This window comes from Cetorhinus maximus, chromosome 2, assembly GCF_964194155.1.
Source record: "Cetorhinus maximus chromosome 2, sCetMax3.hap1.1, whole genome shotgun sequence".
Taxonomy (NCBI): domain Eukaryota; kingdom Metazoa; phylum Chordata; class Chondrichthyes; order Lamniformes; family Cetorhinidae; genus Cetorhinus; species Cetorhinus maximus.
In genome coordinates this window covers 76,742,865-76,763,906 of record NC_135880.1, presented here as the reverse complement: position 1 = coordinate 76,763,906, position 21,042 = coordinate 76,742,865, and the positions used below count along the sequence as shown (strand labels likewise).

The window sequence follows — 21,042 nt, the reverse complement described above, 5'->3', positions numbered from 1 at the left end:
TGTGGCAGGACTGTTTAGATACGATCTGTTGGTTATGAGATTGCATAGCTCTGTCAATTGCATACTGCTTCTGATGTTTTGGCATGCAAATGGTCCTGTGTTGTAGCTTCACCAGACTGTTACCTCATTTTTCGGTATGCCTGGTGCTGGTCCTGGAATGCTCCCCTGCACTCTTCATGAAACCATGGTTGATCCCCCAGCTTGATAATGTTAGAGTGGGGGATATGCCGGGACAGGAGGTTACAGATTTTGGTTGTATACAATTCTGCTGCTGCTAATGGGCACCTCATGGGTGCCACAGCTTTCCAAATTTGATCCCTTGCCCCTACTGTTTAGTTTAAAACCCTTTCTCCTTCCCCAGTTATGCAGTTCACTAAAGCCTGTCCCAGCACGGTCCAGGTGTAGAATGGCCCTACAGTACAGTACAGATCCCATTTTCCCCAATACTGGTGCTAGTGCCCCATGAATCGGAACCCCCTTCCCCCACACCAGATTTTGAACCATGCGTTCATTTCTCTAATCTTATTTGCCTTATGCCAATTTGCACATGGCTCAGGTAACAATCCAGAGATTATTACCTTTTGAGGTTCTGCAGCTTAATTTGATGCCTAACTCCTCATACTGACTATGCAAAACCTCTTTTCTAGTTCTACATATGTCATTGTTACCTACATGGACCACGATGACTGGATCTTCCCCCTCCTACTGCAAGTTCCTCTCCAGCTCTCAAGCTACTGAGTTCTTAGAACAGCACATTCTGGAGCCAAACAGAGAACAGGCTGTACTAGACCTGGTATTGTGTAATTAATGATCCCATTGTGAAACCTCCCCTAGGTTGCAGCAATCATAATATGATTGAATTTTACATTCAGTTTGAGGGAGAAAAGAGAGGTTCCAAGACTAGTATTTTAAACTTAAATAAGGGCAATTATGAGGGCATGAACGCAGTACTAGCTAAAGTGAACTGGCGAATGAGGTTATGGGATAGATCAATAGAGATGCAGCAACAGACGTTTAAAGGGATATTTCAGAAAACTCAGAATAGATACATTCTAATGAGAAAGAAAAATTCCAAGGTCGGGGTTGTGGGGGGATGCGGTGGCTGGTGGGGGATGGAATCCACCATTTGTGGCTCACTAAAAAGGTTAAAGATAGTATCAATCCTCAAGAAAAAGTACATAATTGTACAAAGATGGGTGGCAGGCCAGAAGATTGGATGGAATATAAAGAACAGCAAAGAAAGACTAAAAGATTATTAAAGAGGGAAAAATTATAGTGTGAGAGAAAGCTAGCTAGAAATATAAAGACAGATAGTAAGAGTTTCGATATTTAAAAAAAGAACATTTAACAAAGTGAGCGTTGGTTCTATAGAAAGTAAGCCTGGGAAATTAAGAATGGAAAATAAGGGGATGGCAGATGAATTGAACAGGTATTTTGCATTGGTCTTCACTATAGAGGATACAGGTAACATCCCAGAAATAACTGTAAATCAGAAATTGGGAGGGAGGAGCTCAGAAAAATTACAATCACCAGGGAAGTAGTACTTGGCAAACTGTTGGAGCTGCGGGCTGGCGAATTCCTGGACCCTGATGGACTTCATCCGAGGGTCTTAAAGGAAGTGGCTAATGAGATGGTTGATGCGTTGGTTTTAATTTTTCAAAATTCCCTGGATTCAGGCAAGGTTCCATTAGATTGGAAAGTAGCGAAAGTAACTCCTTGATTCAAAAAGGGAAGGGGGCAGAAAGCAGGAAACTACAGGCCAGTTAGCTTAAAATCTGTTATGGGGAAAATGTTATAAGCTGTTATTAAAGATGTTATGGCAGGGCATTTAGAAAAATTAAAGGCAATCAGGCAGCGTCAACATGGGTTTTGTGAAGGGGAAATCATGTTTAACCAATTTATTGGAGTTCTTTGAAGGAGTCACATGTGCTGTGGAATAAGAGAACTGGTGAATGTATTGCACTTAGATTTCCAGAAGGCATTTGATAAAGTGCCTGGAAAATAAAAGCTCATGGTGTAGGGGTAACATCTTGACATGGATAGAAGATTGGCTATTTAACAGAAAACAGAGAGTAGGCATAAATGAGTATTTTTTTGGTTGGCAGGATGTAACAAGTGGTGTGCCACAGGGATCAGTGCTGGGGCCTCAACTTTTTACAATTTATAAAAATGACTTGGATGAAGGGACCGAAGGTATGGTTGCTAAATTTGCTGATGACACAAAGATAGGTAGGAAAGTAAGTTGTGAAGAGGACATAATGAGTTTACAAAGGGATATAGATAGGTTAAGTGAGTGGGCAACAATGTGGCAAATGGGGTATAATGTGGGCAAATGTGAAATTGTCCATTTGGCCAGAAGAATAAAAAAGCTTATTATCTAAATGATGAGAGATTCCAGAGCTCTGAGATTCAGAGGGATCTGGGTGTACTAGTGCATGAATCACAAAAGGCTAGTATGCAGGTGCAGCAAGTAATTAGGAATGCTAATAAAATGTTGTTGTTTCTTGCAAGGGGAATTGACTATAAAAAAGGGAGGTTATGCTTCAGTTGTACAGGACACTGGTGAGGCCACATCTGGAGTACTGTGTACAGTATTGGCCTCCTTAGTTAAGGAAGGATGTAAACATGTTAGAAGCAGTTCAGAGAAGATTCACTAGACTAATACCAGGAATGGGTGGGTTGTTTTATGAGGAAAGGTTGGACAGATTAGGCTTGTATCCACTGGAGTTTAGAAGAGTAAGAGGTGACTTGATTGAAACCTTTAAGATCCAAAGGGGTATTGACAGGGTGTATGTAGAGAGGATGTTTCCTCTTGTGGGAGAATCTAGATCTGGGGTCACTATTTGAAAATCAGGGGTCGTCCATATAAGACGGAGACGAGGAGAATTTTTTTCTGAGGGTAGTGAGTCTTTGGAACTCCCTTCCTCTCAAGGCAGTGGAAGCAGAGTTTTTGAATATTTTGAAGGCAGAGGTAGATAGATTCTTGATAAACTAGGGAGTGAAAGGTTATCGGGTCTAGGCAGGAGGTTACAATCAGATCATGATCTTATTGTATTGCAGAGCAGGCTCATGGGGCCAAGTGGCCTACTCCTTATAATTTCTATGTTCATATGTTCATAAAGAAGATTTATAGTATCCGTACCTAGGTAAATTCTGGGCCTTTAGGGTGGGGAGGGATCTGGTACCTTGTCCAGGGTGGGGGTCGTGATGGGATGGGTTTAGGAGGCCAGGTGAGGAGGCACAAAAGGTGGGTATGATCTTAGAGATTGCCCGATGTGTGCTGGGCACCCCCAAAACGATGTTCACACCCTTTCGTAACTTGAGTGAAAAAAAACGGTCTTCCCACTCTTGCCCGCCTTCCACTGCCCACAGTATTATGGCAGTTGAGATAGACTGAGGCCCTTAAGGCTGTACTAATTGGCCACTTAAAGGCCTAAATAGGCCTAAGTGGTGGGGGGGGGGGGGGGGGGGGGGGGACTAATGGGTGCCTTAACCAACCCCCTGCTGTATTTTATGGGGACTGATCAGGGATGGGTGGGAAGGCAGTAGGCTAGCCTCCCAACATATTTTATGTGGCTCCCACAGAAAAACCACAAAGGGGCCATATAATCCAGACCCATACCTCAAGCAATGCAACCATCACCGAACTAATCTTTAATAATTTGTCCTTCTCAAACTCCAGCTGAGTGTTCTCTTATGATCTCGCGCATTGTTAAGACCATCCTATCTTTAGGTGCTTTTTTCTCTAATTGAGCTTAACTTAAACTTTAATTTAAGCAAGATCATTGCATCAGAAGTCAGAGGGAAAAAAAATCAAAAGGCAAAGCACAAATATAAATAGAGATTATTAGATTAATGGGGATTAATCTTTTGGAATTGGAAGATTGAAACATGACTGAAAAGGAGTCACATTTATTGAAACTTATTTTTTGCACCTGGAAATTTGAAGAAAATTTGTTTACTTTGAATGTAATTTTAATGACTATCAAATAGGGTTATTGAGAAATGCTAATATGTCATTTAGAAGTGATGCAAGACTGATAATATTTTCTCTAAGCAAACAGTTGATTTTAAAATGAATTATGATTCATTACACTTGAATTACAGATATGGTTTATTTTGTATCATTAATATGCCAAATTAAAATGTAACTGAATTTTTAAAAAAGAATTCAGTAATGTTACACAACCATAGTTTGATTGGTAGATATGTGGTAAGACTAAACTCTTGCTTTTTAAATCCATAAATGCCTCGATTTTAAAATACTCGTCCTCATCTTCAAAAAACACCTCTATGACCTTGGCCCTCCTATCTCTATTCCTATAATGTTACAAGAACTCTGAATTCCTCCAACTCTGGCCATTTGTGCACCCCCATTCTCTTCATATGACCACTGGTGACCATGCCTTTAGTTGTCTCGGACCTAAGCTTTGGAATTTCCTTCTCCTCCGCACCTACCAGAACTAGTTAATACGATTAGTTGTAATTCAGAGGAATTTGGGGACCTTGTACATTGATTACAGTTAACATGCAGGTATAGCAAGCAATTAGGAAGGCAAATGTTAGCCTTTATTGTAAAGAGATTGGAGTATAAGAGTAAGGATGCCTTGATACAATTTATATAGGGCTGTGGTAAAACCACACCTTAGAGTACTGTATACAGTGTTCTGGCCCTAGGCCAGGCCCCCAAGTTGTGAGTAAGATTCGGTTAGGGACCTTTTGTTTAAAGTAGACAAAGTTTGAGATTTGAGACACTTGCTCAGTGAAGAAAGCCACAAGACTCCATGGGTTTTGAACAAGCAGAAAATAAACTTTACCAGACAAGGTCAGAAAGTGTTATGAAAGTGTTGGTAAAGCGGAATTATTAAAAAAATCTCAGAGGGAAACTTTAAACAACTGTCATAACCAATAATTTTCAGTGTTATGTTTGAGATGCGTCTCTAAACTCAGGAATCAGACCACTAGTTCTCAAGGTTTTACATTAAACTAAATGAAACATTTTATTAATTTACACAGGTTAAAATATATGTACACATGGCTACAAATTACTACTATCATAACTTATAACAAATTCCCAAACTAATCTCCATTAAGGCAACAGCAACCCACAGACTTAACCAGACACCAAGCAAAGCATTTTCACCTTACGAATTCAAAATGAGGTTCTTTTCACTGTGGAGCCAGTTGGAAGCTTCCAGCTGCCTTTTGATCTTACATTGTCTCTGCTCTGCACACCCGAAAACTACTGAAGTTATACCTACCACCACTGATTGAATTCAAATTCTCATTGTCTCACCAGCCTCTTTGAACTTTACCTTTTAACAATGAAACCCCATTCATTGTACCAATTTTATTAGTAATATAAACATATTGCTTGGTAGCTGCTAGAAAGGCGTCAATTTTCACCCCTCTTCTTGAATGCTCTATTCAAAAAATGCAAATGCACGCTATCTCTTTTACATATCAAAACTAGTACATATCAAAGCACCCAGACTAGCTGGCTTTAATCCAATTAAGACATACCTACAGACTAAACCTCTACTTTAAAAGAAAATTATTTTGCAAAATATTATATACATTAATAGCTTCATGACACAAAGATAAAACAATTTACACCATCTGTTTTGTACCTCATACTTATCTTGAATGTTAGAATATATTTGAATTAACAAGCCATCTGTGGTTGAACACACCACATGACACAATAAATGGCAGATGTGACCAAGACAGAGTCCATGGATTTCTCAACAACCCAGTTAGATGTCAGTAACACTGTGAGTGAACCAATCTCACTGATCTCTCACGAGGGATTCCAGTCTTCAGCTTCAAAGATCATGCCTTGGAATTCTCTCCAAAGTCACTTCAACTTGGATGGCTTCAACCTCACAGAATTTCAATTTCATCTCCCAAGATTCCATTCCCCTGGATTCTGGTCATTTTTTTTTTTGAAAAAAAAAATCGCTGGTGCAGGCAGGATGGCCTTCTTCTGCACCGTAACAATTCTGTGATTTTGTGATTTCTGAGTGTACATTCAAACACCAATTCACAAGCACAATTTCAGATCTTCAACTGCGCCAAGCAGAACACTACTGCTCCAAAGGGGTACCTTTGCCCCAGTGGCCCATAGCACAACGTCACCAACCTTCGACTGCCTTCATGGATCTTCAGGGCTTCTCTTGAGCCCTCTTCAATTACCAAACTCGGACAGCATGAACAACGGCACACCTCACGGGATTTCAATTTCAATCTTGTCTCCCAAGATTCCATTCCCCTGGATTCCTGAGTATACACTCGGGCTCTAAATTAAGGCACAGCTTCAGATCATTGGCCACACCAAGCAAAACACTACTGCTCCAAAGGGGTACTTTATCCCTAATGGCCCTCAGCACGGAGTTACCAACCTTTGGCTGCCTTGTCATTTAAAGTCTGCTCCCTGGAGCCTTTTTCCTGATTGGTGTTTGTTTCTCTCCTCCCCTGTTTCTCTTCTCCTCTCTTTTTTTCTTAACTTAACTGGGACCTGTCTCTGCCCCCTTCCTGGGACTTCCTTTTGGGACCTTTCACTGTCCCCTTTCCCTGTCCCCTGCCTAGGACACTAGTCTTTCATGGCGCTACGCTCCTGGTTATCTGACCCTGGGTTTTTGTGCTTTTTCTTTTTTTCTCTCTTTATATGTGCAGGCACACAGGGCCTGCCTGGGCCTGAAGAACTTAAAGATGCAGATTTGCTGAATTGCGCATATGTGGCAAGTCCGAGATTTGTTGGGGCTTGAAGATCCTGACCTCCATGCTCAACATTAAGATAAGTTTGGATTTCATAACAACAGTTTCAGGAAGGATAATCTTGCCTTAGAGGAGTTGCAACCAGAATGATTCCTGGGATAAGACAATTGCCCTTTTTAAAAATTCATTTATGGGATGTGTGCTTTGCTGGCTAGGCCATCATTTTTTGCCCATCCCTAATTGCCCTTGTTCAGAGGGCATTTAAGAGTCAGCCACATATTGCTGTGGGTCTGGTGGCACATGTAGGCCAGACCAGGTAAGGTTTCCTTCCATGAAGGGCATTAGTGAACCAGTTGGGTTTTTACAACAATCAGTAATGGTTTCTTGGTCATCGTTAGACTCTTAATTCCAGATTTGTATTGAATTCAAATTCCACCATCTGCCATCATCCACCATCTGCCATGGCGGGATTCGAACCTGGGTCCGCCGAGCATTACCCTGGGTCTCTGGATTACTAATACAACGACAATACCACTACGCCATCGCCTATAGGCCTATATTCTCTGGAGTTGACAATAATGAGCGATTGTGATGAAAAAAAAAGAAAAATAATTAACCTTAAGTTTAAATCGATGTCAGAATTTGGGAACTCCAGTTCCCAGCGGGCCTCGTGACTTCTATGCATGTGTTCTGGCCAAACGTTTTCAGTTTTCGTGTCTCCTGTCCATGCATTGGCCAGATGATGGCCACATGTGCTCAGTTCATTGATTTCACGTGTGTGCCAGCCGGGAAAGCGACTGCACATGCGCACTTAGTGGTTTTTACGTCTTTGGGCTGGGAACTGGCCCTGTGCATGTGTGGAAGGATAAAGAAGAAAAGTGAAACAGTGCGAAATTACAGGTCAGGTGACCTGAAGAGGAACACCATTACAGAGAAGGTGTCCCAGGAAGCAGGACATGGGAAGGGGGATGGGGAGAAATCCCCAAACCAACAAGGGAATGGGATAGAAAGAGGCCCCAGAAGACAGTTCCAGGTAAGGGACAAGGATGGAGATCAGAAATAGATCCAGTTTAAAAAAAAAAAGTTGTTAGAAAGGAGCAGAGCTATTGACTCAATTAAAATGAGAGAGCTGTGGGGAGCGGCCTTGAAGCAAAATGGGCTTGAGAGAGGCCCTGCAGATCTGAGAGGTTGGTGAGTGCTGCAGGCCGTAAAGGCAAAGATGCCCTTTGGAGCAGTGGTGTTCTGCTTGGCATGACCGAAGATCTGAAATTGTGCTTGGAAGGTGAAGCATGAGTGTACTCGGAGATCCAGGGGAAAGGAAGCTTGGGAGGGTGAAATTGAAACCCTGGAGGTGGATTCTTGTTGAAGCTGTCCGAGTAGAAGCGATGTTTGAGAGAATTCCCAGGTGAGTTGCAAGAAAGACTGGCTTTCAGTAAGATTGGTTGGCTCACAGTGTAACACATGTCTGGGTGGACTGTTGAGAAATCCATAGAATCTGCTTTGGTTGCATCTGTCATTTACTTTGGAGCGTGGTGTGTCTGACCGCAGTTCGTCGGTTAGTTCACATGTCGTGTCTACTTACCCTGTCATGAAAATATAATAATTCTTATAATATTATAGTGATTTATTGTAAAAGTTGGTTAATAGTGGAGTTTGTGTGTACGTGTGGGATTTATTTGAATTGGAGACAGCTGGTCTGGAGGCTTTGAGTTATCAACAAAGAAGCTAGGTTTGAAATGCTAAATACATAAACATGGCTGAAGTTTTAGAATGTGAGGTGTAAGGAAAATTTGCATTTATAGATTAATTAGGTTAGTTTGAATTTCAGAGATAGTAAGTAGTTACACATAGCCAGAAGAAGCTAAGCCAAACAATGCGTTTATTTTTCCCAAAGGTTACTGATAAGAATTAGTACTATGAAAGATTTATATTATGAGAAAAGTGAAGTTGCAAAGACATATGGGAACAATGGAATTTATGTTAAAAAGGGAGAAACATGTACAAAAGAGATGAGGCTATGTGTCAGAAGGAGAAGGCAGTATAACATCCTCCATCCTCTGTGCATTAAGTTGCTGCCTATAGGAACCGAAGCTGAGAAAACTCACTTTGAATTCAACTGTCAAGGGTACTGTGTTGCTTTGCCTGGGCCTGTTTAAACCTATTTGTTTTTACTGTTGCCTTAATGGAGGTGTAACTGGGAGCCAGATTAATTAAGGGTTTCAGGAGTTATTATAGTCGTAATTTGTAGACCTATATATGTGCTTGAAATCTTTTCTTTTGTTGTTAAATGTTTAATTTAGCTTTATAAAAAGTCTCTAAGTCTTGGTGGACTTATTACTACTGAGCTCAAGGCACGCATCTCAAAATAAATTACAAATTGCAAAACAGTTTTGGCAGCTGTTTCAAGTTTCCCTCGTGGATTTGAGCAGCTTGGCATTTACCATCTGCTGTGCCATGACAAAACTGGGGTCTATTTGTGGGATATATTTGAAATTCCTGGATTGGTTTGGAGTTGGTGAATCTTAAGGTTATGAATATGAGGAGCACTTTAAATACAGGACTTAGTGTGAGGTATTTTTTTTCAAGTGGTGAGACTTCAGTATAGCTTTGGCAGTTGCTAAGACTTGTCTGGAGTTGATGTTATAAATTTGCTTGTTTACAAAGGTAATTGAAGCTAAGTTAATGGAATTGGCAGATAAGTTACAATTAGGATTACCTGCAGGGGTAAGGAAATCAGATATAATTGAAGGTATAGCACAGCATTTGAAATTGGAAGGAATACCCGAGAGACTGAGTTTTCCAAGGGGTGGGTTGTTGGAATGGGCTCAAATTCAGTTGCAAATGATAAAGCTTGAGCTGGAGCCAGAAGAAAAAAAAAAGGAAATAGAAAGGGCATTCCAAAGGGAATAAGCATTAAGGCAGGAGAGAGAACAAAAGCAGGAAAGGGAATTCGAAATGATGAGGTTAGAAAAGGAGGAAAGAGAAAAAGAGAGAGACAGAGATTTCTAGTTTAAAATGCTGGCAGTTAAAGAAGAGACACCAGAAGGTGTGGAAGGACTTATTTCCAGATCAGAACCCAGTGGGGAGATGTTTAAATTTGTACAAGCTCTTCAAAAGTTTGAAGAAAGAGATGTTGAAGCATTCTTCATTTCATTTGAGAAGAAAGCTGAACAGATGAAATGGCCCCAGGAAAACTGGACATTGTTGTTACAATCTAGGTTGGTGGGGAGAGCACGTGAGGTTTATGTTTCACTGTCAGAAGAAATGTCGGTGAACTATGATGTGGTCAAAAAAGCTAATCTGAGTGCATATGAGTTGGCTTCTGAGGCATACAGGCAGAAATTTAGGAATATGAGAAAACAGCCTGGGCAAACATATTGAGTTTAAAAGAGTACAACAAAGTAATTTTGACCGGTGGATACGGGCATTAAAGATAGAGACAACATATGCAGCCCTTCGAGAAGTAATTCTTTTGGAAGAATTTGAAGATTCAATTCCTTCGGTACTGAGAACTCAAGTGGAGGAACAGAGGGTTGAAATGGTAAGACAAGCAGCAGAGATAGCTGATGATTATGAGTTAGTTCATTGTCCTAAACCTTCTCTCGTCACCCTTTTAAATAAGAGAAGGATAGAAAGTGGGAAGGTGAAAGAAAAGTGGGTAGTCAGGGAAGAGGAGTAGGTGGAAATTCGCAGGAAGCTTTTTCTCAATAAAAAGGAAGGTGCTGACGTAGAAGTGACACTCAAATTGATGTGTTTTCATTAATGAAGTTGGACACACAAAATCAATGTGTTGGAAATTTATAAGAAAATCTGTTGGGATTATTGAGATGCAGAAAAGCTCTGGAAGTAAAAGTACTGTGGGTTCTGAGGTTCAGGCACAGGAAAAACCAGTAGTTTTGTGTATAGGTAAAACAGGAAGAATCAGTGACAGGTGAAGAAGTGGGAATGCGTTCACAATTTACCCAAGGGAATTCTGAGGAGCAGGTTGCATAAATGTTTAAAGATTTTGTATGTGAAGGGAAAGTCTTTCCATGCATACAGGGTGGAGTAAGGTAAAGATTTTAAGAGACACAAGGGCTAGTCAACCTTTAATGTTGTGGGATAGTGACATTTGTTGTTTAGAGGGAGTATTGCAGGAACAGGTGGGGTTCATGGAGATGCCAAACCTATTCCCTTGTGGAAAGTAAATTTAAAAATAAGTGGAGAACAGGTGAGGTGATTGTTAGAGTAGTGGAAAATTGCCCATTGCCGGGGTTCAATTTATTTTAGGTAATGATATAGTTGGGTCAGAGATGTGGGTGATGCCTATGGTAGTTGAGCAGTTATAGAGGTGTTTTCCACAGAAGTGTTCCGGAGAGATCATCTTGGATTGCTTCCCGATTGTGTGATAAGATCACAAGCTCACAGGTTGAAATGAGAAGAACAGGAAGTTCAAAGGCAGGGAAAAGGTGTGGAAGTCCAATTATGGTGACACTATTTTTGATCACATTGTTCAAGAAGAAAGAATGGAGGATAATGCAACTGAGGTATTTGACTCAAGGCAGAAAAAGGATACACTAATAAGATAGTTATATCAGACAGCTTACTCAGAAACAGAGGCAGAATGTATTCCAGAATGTTATTACCTTAAGGGTAATGTTTTAATAAGAAAGTGGCGGCTGTATCATGTTTCAGCAAATGAAAGCTGGAGGGAAGTGCATCAGATTATTATACCATTTGGATATAAAAATGAGATGCTGAGAATAGCTCGTGAAATTCCAAAGGGAGGACATTTAGGAATTAGAAGGACACAGGGAAAAATACAAAAACATTTTTATTGGCCTGGATTGCATAGAGATGTAGTCAAATTCTGTAGAACATGTCACACATGTCAGGTGGTAGGGAAACCACAAGCAGTGATTAAGTCGGCACCTTAAAATTCCAATCCCAGCATTTGAAGAATCTTTTTACTAAGGTCATGATTGATTGATTGTGTAGGACCCCTCCCTAAGACTAAAACTGGAAATCAGTACTTACTAATAATAATGAATGTGTCTACAAGGTTTCCTGAAGCGATACCTTTGAGAAATATTACAACAAAAAAAACTGTGGAAGAGTTGACTTTTTTTTACAAGATGTGGTTTGCCAAAAGAAATACAATCAGATCAGGGTTCATATTTCATGTCTCAGCTGTTTAAGGAAGTAATGAACAGTTTGGGGGTAAAACAGTTTAAGTCAACAGCTTATCATTCTGAATCACAAGAGGCTTTGAAAAGATGGCATCAAACTTTAAACTATGATGAGGGTGTATAGTCGGGACTATCCACAGGATTGGGATGAGGGAATTCCATTCTTGTTGTTTGCTCTTAGGGATGCTCCTAATGCATCATCTGGATTTAGTACTTTCAAACTAATCTATGGTCACGAGGTAAGAGGACCACTGAAATTGATTCATGAGAAATTGGTGGGTCAAAATTCAGAAACTACTCTCCTGGATTATGTGTCAAACTTTAGAGAAAGATTGGATAGAGCACATGAGTTAGCTAGGGAGCATTTAACGATATCACAGCAAGCGATGAAAGTGAAGGCAGATAGGAAAGCTACAGCTTAGTTTTGTTGCTGGGGAGAAAGTGCTAGCTCTGTTATCAATACTGGGTGACTTGTTAAAGGCAATGTTTAGTGGGTCTTACAGGATTGAAAAGAAAGTGAGTGAAGTAAATTATTTAATAAATACTCCAGATAGAAGAAAGAAGCAGAGGGTGTGTCATGTAAATATGCTTAAAAAGTACTTTGACAGGGAAGGGGACCAAAAAGGTATTAGTGGTGGTAGATAAAGAGAAAGAGGTAGAAATGCAGGATTCTGAAATTGATTTTCTTAGAACCAAATTGGATAACGAGGGGATACTTGAAAATTTAAATGTAATGTTGAGTTACTTTCCAGACAAGTGTCAAAGTGATTTGGAGATGCTGTTGCAGTCACACAAAGCTATTTGTGAAAACAAGCTGAGGAGGACAAATTTAGCTATACTTGATGTGCCCGCAGAAGTTTCACCTTCGATGAGGCAACATCCTTATGGATTAATTCTGGCAAAGTTATCACAAGTACAGGAAGAAATTGAATTCATGCCTCAAAATGACATCAGTGAATATAGTTGCAGTAACTGGAGTTTGCCTATCGCGCTGGTACCGAAACGGCATGGAACACAAAGACTGTGTGTGGATTATCAAAAGGTGAATGCGGTGATAAAGGCGGATTCATATCCTATACCATGGTTAGAAGATTGCATCGAGAAAGTGGGACAATCAAAATTTATTACAAGACTTGCTATGAGGGTATTGGCAAGTACCATTATTGGAGAGAGCAAAGGAGATATCGGCTTTTGTGACGCCAAATGGACCATATCAGTCTAAAGCCATACCATTTGGTTTGAAAAATGCAACTGCAACATTTCAAAGTCTGACAAACATAGTGATTGCAGGACTGGGCAATTATGCTGTTTATATTGAGAACTTGATAGTTTTCAGTCAAATGTGCGAGGGGCATTTACAACAACTGGAAGAATTGTTTTGTTGATTACAAGAAGCTAATTTGGTGATGAACTTGGCTAAAAGTGATTTTGCAAAAGTGCAAGTTACATATCTTGGCCATACCATTGGACATCGTTAGGTGGCTCTGAGAGTCAAGGTTATCGTGGATTTCCCCGTGCCTACAAGGAAACAAGAAGTTTTCAGATTTCTGGGCATGAGTGGATTTTACTGGAAATTTGTACCAAGTTTTAGCAGTGTGGTTGCTCCATTGACTGAACTATTAAAACAGAACAAGAAGTTTCAATGGACATAGGAGCGTCAGAAGACATTTGACAGTTTGAAAATTGTATTGACTACGACACCAGTTTTGGCAGTACCCAATTATGCCAAGCAATTTAATTTGGCAAGCAATTTAATTTCGCAAGCGATATAGGCATTTTGGTCATACTGTTACAGGAAGATGAAACTGGAATTGAGAAACCAATAAGGTATTTTTCATGGAAGTTGAATGTACAACAAAAAAAATGTTCAATGATCAAAAAGGAGACTCTGAGTCTGGTGTTAGCATTGCAACATTTTGAGATTTACATTGCAAACAATTCATCAGAATCAATTATTGATACAAACCACAATCCTTTAAAGTTTTTGGATAAATTTCGAGACAGAAGTGCAAGGCTTTTCAGATGGAGTTTATTACTGCAGATTATACATGTGGCTGGATGAGAAAATTTAATTGCAGATATATTGTTAAGAGTTTGAAGCTCAAAAGGGAAAATTGGACACATAAAAACCTGGACACTAGACTGGAATGATTTCTGTTGAAAGCAAGGATTTGTATATATTCTGTTAATGCATGCATCTGGTAACGTAATAGTATGAGTATATAGATAAGTAAGAGAGGTAATGTTAGATGGGCTAAGAAAATGAAGTCTTTTAAAATTATGACAGTTTATTTTCCAGTAAGGAGAGGGGTGTCATGAAAATGTTGTGATTTATTATAAAAGTGGATTAATAGTGGAGTTTGGATTGTGTGTGGGATTTATTTGAATTGGAGACAGCTGGTCTGGAGGCTTTGAGTTATCAACAAAGAAGCTAGGTTTGAAATGCTCAATACATAAACATGGCTGAAGTTTTAGAATATGAGGTGTAAGGAAAATTAGCATTTATAGATAAATTAGATTAGTTTGAATTTCAAAGAGATGGTAAGTAGTTACACATAGCCAGAAGAAGCTAAGCCAAATAGTGTGTTTATTTTTCCCAAAGGTTACTGATAAAAGTTAGTACTATGAAAGATTTATATTATGAGAAAAGTAAAGTGACAAAGACAAATGGGAACAATGGAATTTACATTAAAAAGGGAGAAACATGTACAAAAGAGATAGGCTATGTGTCAGAAGGAGAAGGCAGTATAAGATCTAACACGAGTGTGAAAAGCCTCCATCCTCTGTGCATCAAGTTGCTGTTTACAGGAACTGAAGCTGAGAAAACTCACAATGAATTCGACTGTCAAAGATATTGTGTTGCTTTGCCTGGGTCTGTTTAAATTATTTGTTTTTACTGTTGCCTTAACAGAGGAACTGGGAGCCAGATTAATTAAGGGTTTTAGGAGTCAATATAGTAGTAATTTGTAGACCTATGTATGTGCTTTTTTTCTTTCATTAATAAATGTTTAATTTAGTTTTGTAAAACGTCTCTAAGTCTTGGTGGACATATTACTACTGAGTTCAAGGAATGCATCTCAAAATAAAATACAAATTGCAAAATCGTTGTGACGACATGATCATGTTTCCCTCATGGAATTGATCTGCCTGGCACACATGATCTGCTGCATCGTAACTACCCTGAATATGAGAGTATAAGATAAATATGGTAAATACTTATTTTTCCAAATTTGTTTGTGTCTGTAATGGTATACCTGTGGTGTAGGAATAGTGAATATTTGAAACAGTTTTGTGTGTTTCTATTGAAATCTTTCCTACTTGTTTGCCTGGTGTAATATAGTTCATTTTTTCGTTTAATTAATGTTTTATTAATTGTGTTAAAAGTTCATCAGCAGACTCCTGTGACTTTGTTCAGTAACTTACCTCCACAGTATCTAAAAAAGAATAATGGAAGTTAGGATCTATCAAGGCATGTTTCACTCTGGGGTTTGACTTGTCCAGTATTAACATCAGCTGGGATTGTAATAAGATGATCTCATTGAAACACAGAAAATTCTTCGAAGGCTCAACAGGGTAGATGCTGGGAGACTGTTTCCCCTAGCTGGAGAACCCAGAACTAGAGAACGTCATCTCGGGCTAAAGGGTTGGCCATTTAGCACTGAGGTGAGGAGAATTCTCTATCGCAGAGTGCAGTGGATGCTCAGTGACTGAGTGTATTCAAGACTGAGATCAATAGATTTTTGGGCACATGGGGAATCGTGAGCTATGGATAGGCCAGAAAAGTGGAATTGATGTACAAATTCAACCATGATCTTGTTGAATGGTTCAATGTGCCATATGCTCTACTCTTGTCTAATTTCCTTTTTCTTATGTACCAAGCGTATATCCATCGAATATTTCTTTCTTTTGCTTGATATCAATTTTATTTTAATATGATTCTGTCAGGTGCCTTGGGATATTTTGCTATGTTTAAGACACTACATAAATGCAAGTTGCTGTTGGATTTGTAATGCCACTGTCAACGCTAAAAATAATTGCGTGCGTACTATTGTTTATAGTCATGAATGTCACTGTTTCTCACTATGATCTCTCCTTTGTCAGGGGATTGTGCTTATACATTATCAACATAAAACCACGCTGGTAGCCTATCTTAACATGTTGAGACCAGTATTTTGATTAAAGATATTTTAAATTGAGTATAAAGTGTACTTGCATAGTAGTAGAAGCATGATAAAAATATGAAAAACAGGGAAACTTATAGCACATCATTGTCTCTAGTAATTAAATTCTTCAGAGTTTTAACACTGTCACCTGGGGAACTTACGACAAGTTTTATGAATAGCCCAGTGCCATTTCTCATCCGAACAATAAATAAACTCTAATTACTGTGAAACATTGAACCCTGAACTAAAAGACCTTAATCTAATGATCCACATGGAATTTTACTTTGGTCTTTCTATCATCTTTTGTATTTTTTAATTTTGCTTGGAAAAGTGATTGATTGTAAAACTTACCTCAATTTGGCTGCAACCAAGATTGATTTTAAATAAATAAACCTTTGACAAAACCTTTGAAGATCATCTGCATTTACCTTATTTACCTGCTGTTCATTTAATTCAAAATTCTTTCTTTAACGCTGAAAGCAGACTTCACTGAATATTAGGGAAAATTAGTGGAGGTGTTGAAAGGAGTTGGCCTCTAGTGCACCCACTCTAGAAGTGCTCGAGGGAGAACAGCTTTTTGAGGGATGTTCTGTTGGACTTCTCTAAGATATTAGAATTCACGTTTCTTTCTCCCTTGGCTTTATGCACATTGTACCATTCTGCAGTGTTAAATGAACCTGATCAAAAGGCTACATTGGTTTGTCGTGATCTCCTGGTGCTGACAGTCCTTTTCATACAATGAGAACATTTTTGTGCTCTTAGAAAACAGAATGACAACCTTAATGCATATCACATGAGAAATACTGGTGACAGGACAATTTTAACCCCTTTCTTTTATCTGGGAGATCTGTACTACAAGCTTTTCTTCCTGAAGTGTTGATTTTGTCTTAGTAACCCCAAATCCACCTTCACATAAATCAGGTGACAAACCCTTAAAAAAATGAAGAAATTTGGTATAAAAATCATGTCACTATTTTATACAAACAAAACCAACACAGATTGTCAATTGATTTATAAACCTCATTAGTGGCTTATTTTATCTCTAGCAGGTTGATTGAAGCTGCACTTGCGGTAATGGAAGTAGACCCAGAGTGTGGTCCTCAAAGATCCGTGATGCCCTTCTGTCCCTCACCACTTAATTTTCTTCCTGCTTCCATTCCAAATTAAGGCTGATCAACATTCTTATAAGGAAAGGGATTTATTAGTTCTGCAGTTTACGTTATCAGTGTGTGAACGCTGTGTATTGGCTCCTTGGTTAACATTGATAAAACTGTCTGCCTTATTCTGTCAGCTAATTTGTGGACTCAAATTTTTGTTGTCAAGAAGATATAATAATGTCTATAATGTTATTGGAAATTATTTTAAAATAAAGTTTACTGGTGTCTGTCTCTATGTTTGTGTGTGTGCCTTAATTGGATTAAAGCCAGCTTTAATGTATAGGCTTTGACGCATAGAAGAGAAGTGGGTTTGAAATGTTAATTCGGTAAACATAAGGAAATTACAAGGTGAAGTGTAAAGGGGGGGAATTTGCATTTTTAAATAAACCATTCAAAAAGAATGGGTGAAATATTACATTTAACCAGGTGAAGTGTTTGTTTATTTTTCCCAAGGATTACTAATAAAGTGGGTATTATGAAAGGGTCTTATTATTAGAAGAGGTAAAGTTCAAAAGACACAGTGATACAATGAAAATTTGCATTCAAATAGGAAAATATATATAAAGGAAGAGAAAGCTGTTGGTAAAAAGGAGAGGGATTCTAAGGCCTAAAGCCTCCAGCCTGTAAACCTCAAGCCACTGTCTGCAAGGACCCAGAGCTGAAAGAAACTCATTTTGAATGCAACTGTCCAGAGTGTGCTTTGCCAGGGGTCTGTTTAAATTTGTGTTTTATTGTTGCCTTAACTAGCAGTCAGATTAATTAGAGGATTTTTGTAGTTATAGTAGTAATCTTGTAGACATATGTATGTGCTTACAATCTTTCTTGTATTAAGAAATGTTTAATTTAGTTTTAAAAAAAACCCTTGAGACTCAGTGGTCTTATTACAACTGAATTCAAAACCTGCACCTTGAATCATACAAATTGCAAAACAGGCTACGACAGTTGTTTCAAGTTTCCCTCTGGGATTTGAACAGCTCAGCATTTACCTACCATCAACTGTGTCATAATATTGTGGACCAATTATACTATTGCTAGGATATAGTAGTAAGTTTTAAAATGTAAACACAGGAAGCCAAGATACAAATATTACTCTCCTATCAGGAGAACTGTAAAAGCACCAAATATAAAAACACACTTAGTTGCAAATGGAGACCTGATGACTGCAGTACGATGCAGAACAAACTAGGTCTCCAGTGCTATTGGGTCTCCAGACTATGGGTCACTTATATGAAAATGCCATCAACAGCACTGCATCCCCATCAATATAAACCATCCTAGAAACAGAAAGCCATATAAGCAGATATAATTTGTTTGCTGCTGGAATGTGCATGTCAGGCTGAGCTTGCAGTCTGATACACTGAAAAATAAAATTGTTCCAGCATCAAAATCCACGAATGTTCCCACTTCAAAGGACATTTGAACAATTATATTTGTAATGTTACCACTGTGCTGGCTTAAAACTGAACGTGACTCTGATAAATTACTCCACAAATTATTGTTACTCCTTAAGCGCATGCACACACCATGATTTGTTGTTCTCTCCCACTCCTATCCCTACCCTTCCACTTTAGGTTGCCAGAACAGACCTCAATCAGCCTTTTGTCATGAGCTCCTGCAATCTCCACCTCCCAGTAAGAGTCACCATTGTCGAATCCTCAGAGCAGAGTGCCTCAGAGCCCCCAGCAATAAAATCTCTTCTAATTGCGGGATAATTTTAACATGTTCCCTGAATTTTCAACTTAAAGTGGTAGCACCAGAAGTTAAATAAATATTTTCTAATAAGTAATTGACTGAAAACAATTATTCTTCTTTGAGTAGAAAATGTGTTCCCCGAGGAAACCGTGAGGTGTAAAAATCCTCTCCTGAGATCGAGAGGCTGAATTTTACTGACAAATTGTGTCTCGTGGTGAAATCGCGGAAGTTGGCATGTCTGCCTGCGAGCCCTTTTTGGCACACCACTACTTTCCTGTGTTCCGAAATTGGTACCTCTCTCATGGCGGTTTATTTTTGACTATTGTTTTGCTAGAATTTGACATTTTCAACTTATCCACCCTAGTGCAGCCTCTGTTACCTCTTCTGACAATTCATGACAGTGATTTCTGTGGTATTGTTTTACCAAATACTATTATTAACAATTAAAAACGCATCAAATATTTACAATATACTGGTGAAGGACCTCGGTGGCAAAATGTATGGGCCTGCTTAGTGCTGCTGTGATTTTTGACTTGGAGTTGATGTAGTGGTGAATTTTTCTGTGTGAAGTGCTTATTCATCTGCATAGAAATACAATACGTATTTTCACAAGCTCTCTTTCCTATTCTTCAAGTAAGCGTAATCACCACACCGCCCCCACCCCCACACCAACCCCTTTCCAAACTGCTCATGCTAAGAATGCTTTTTATCTCCTGGTTATTCTCTACAATAGAGTAACTTTTAAATGAGTGCTTATTTTAATTTTTCTTCTGCTTTCTCTTGATGGCAGTAACTCATACTGTTATGATTCTGTAGAAACTGGTTATCCTACACCACCTTGCAAAATTGGCTATTGTTCATGCATGAATCAGGATGGTGATTGGCAGTCGGCAGTCCAACTGTGAGGGACAACAGCTAAAGCAGATCTTGCCCTCATTTGGTATTCACACCAGTGTGCTTTCCAGCTGAGGTCACTGGTTAGTGATCAGAAGTTGGGTGCTCAGTTGATTTTTCTACAATGTAGTCTGGAGTTAGAGGCCAATTACAGTCCCCTGCCAGTGCTTTCTGAGATCAGCAACTTAGCGAAGAACAGGAACCAAAGTTGCAACTTTCCTGGTTTGCATGGCTCCATAGTAGGTAGAACATTGATCCATTAAGTCACTTCAAAAGCCTAATTTTTCTTTTCTTGCCTTATTTAAACCCTTACTTATAATAAAACTTGACTATGTGAAAGATTTTTTTTGAAAGGTACAAAGCTATGATAGTTCAAAGAGCATGATGTATTCTGTTTTACATCTTAAAGGGACTTAAGTGGATTTAATTACAAATTTCTAACTTTTTATTTTTATGACACCATTGAAAAGTTCTTTGTTACTGTCTTGAGGTTTTATTTTTAAAATCAAAATTAATCAACACTAAACACATACCTGGCAACATTAATTGACTAAGGGATTACCGGTGTAGGCATTACAAAGTTTTGAATGATCCCAGTCTGAAAGCTGCATTATAGTTTCAAGCCCGGTGTTTAGCCGCTTCCCTGCAAGCTAATGTCTATAAGACGGGTTTTCACAAAAATAAAATTCTGAGATCATATAAAAGATGAAGTTATAAAGTGAATTATAAATTCCCCAAAGGGTGTGTTCAGCACACATCAAATGCTTTGTTAATTGTCTGCATTTTTGAACATCTAAAGAATTGCATCAAACGGAGTTTAATTTAGCAAGAGTATGTTCGTTGTTGCAGCCCTGTAACATGTTGAATGCAAAAGACCAAGACTTGCTTGATTTCTTTGAAACCGCTATAAGCGCTTTGTATTATTCCCTATGGCATCAATGTATTTAGACTTTCTGTGTGAGAGAGAATATGGGATTGAATGGATTCCTGCAGGCATCTATATTTCATCTGTGTACTTGATCTGAGCATGCAAACTAATGTAAGATTGTTAAATTTGGTGATGACGTTACAATGGGGAGAGTAATAGAGACAGAGGGTCGAATCGTCTTCTCATGTCGAGGATCCCGACAGCGGGACTCCAAATACGTGCCATTTCTGCTTAGATGCGCAGTGGTTGGCCACGCACAGTCGTGTGGTGACCAGCCAATTAGAAGTGAGGGCCACAGCCAATCATGCGGCGGAGACGGGCCG

The 21,042-nt window shown here is 39.0% G+C and overlaps 1 protein-coding gene across 3 annotated transcripts in view; it reads left to right on the top strand.

Annotated features, from left to right (window-relative positions):
* Positions 1-21,042, top strand: part of epb41l4a (erythrocyte membrane protein band 4.1 like 4A) — a 349,865-nt gene that overhangs the window by 51,279 nt on the left and 277,544 nt on the right. The gene's annotated exons all lie outside the window — the stretch shown is intronic.